This window comes from Puntigrus tetrazona, unplaced genomic scaffold (assembly GCF_018831695.1).
Source record: "Puntigrus tetrazona isolate hp1 unplaced genomic scaffold, ASM1883169v1 S000000499, whole genome shotgun sequence".
Classification (NCBI taxonomy): domain Eukaryota; kingdom Metazoa; phylum Chordata; class Actinopteri; order Cypriniformes; family Cyprinidae; genus Puntigrus; species Puntigrus tetrazona.
This window is the reverse complement of record NW_025048139.1, coordinates 92,351-93,233: the sequence shown is the minus strand read 5'-3', so window position 1 is coordinate 93,233 and position 883 is coordinate 92,351. Positions and strand designations below refer to the sequence as shown.

At 50.5% G+C, this 883-nt stretch overlaps 1 non-coding gene across 1 annotated transcript; it reads right to left on the bottom strand.

The window, feature by feature from the left end:
• Nucleotides 1-429: 429 nt before the first annotated feature.
• Nucleotides 430-511, bottom strand: trnas-aga. The gene has a single exon. It is a non-coding gene; the product is annotated as a tRNA-Ser (tRNA).
• Between the last annotated feature and the right edge of the window lie 372 nt (nucleotides 512-883).

The following is an 883-nucleotide window of genomic DNA, read 5'->3' as shown; positions in this document are numbered from 1 at the left end:
ACAAAGCGCCGTTGTGCAGCCTGCAAAACAGGAACTGCGGAAGAGAGAGCAAAGACCGTGGAAGATGCAATTGGGCGCAACTAGTAGTGGGCAGGGTTCGAACCTGCAGGGGGAGACCCCAATGGATTTCAAATCCATCGCCTTAACCTCTCGGCCACGACTACACCGACCTGCTGCCCTCCAGGTCTGTTGACTGCAGGAAGAAAGCAGAATAGACCGCCAGCGAACTTCAGACACAATGTCCAGCTGAAGGGTGAGGTGGCAAATAGGAGTCTGAGGGCAAAAGACGGCGAGACCCGGATTGGAAGCTGGGTTACTGCGGCCACAACGCAGGGTACTGACCACTGAAGATGACGGCGTGCCACAGTCCAAAGGCTTCAAAAAATTCCCGTGACTTGTTTATGCAATGCAGCGGGAGGAACGCAAAAGCGTAGTCGGCAAGATTCGAACCTGCGCGGGGAGACCCCAATGGATTTCTAGTCCATCGCCTTAACCACTCGGCCACGACTACTGCAACACCGAGTAGAGAGGGGTCCCACCAGGGGTTTCCATAGCACCGCACGTTTCCAGCCGTGTATAATGCAATCCAAGTGATGTTCCAAGTGCTTGAATCTACAAAGATAAGTCCGAATAAAACACCACAGTCCAGAAATGGTGATCGCCAGCAGATTTGTAAAGTGAAAGGCTGTTTGCTTGCCATGCTGCCTCTTTTATACCGTTTTTTCCTGTTTCCTGTCATGTGATCAGTCACATGTACACACGTCCAAATGCGAAAGAGGAAGAAAATGGCCAAGACCTCATGGAAACCTGGTAAACTTCGAAAATACATCAAATCACACTGAGCAGGTTAAAACATGTAACCCTATGTACTACATGTAGCTGC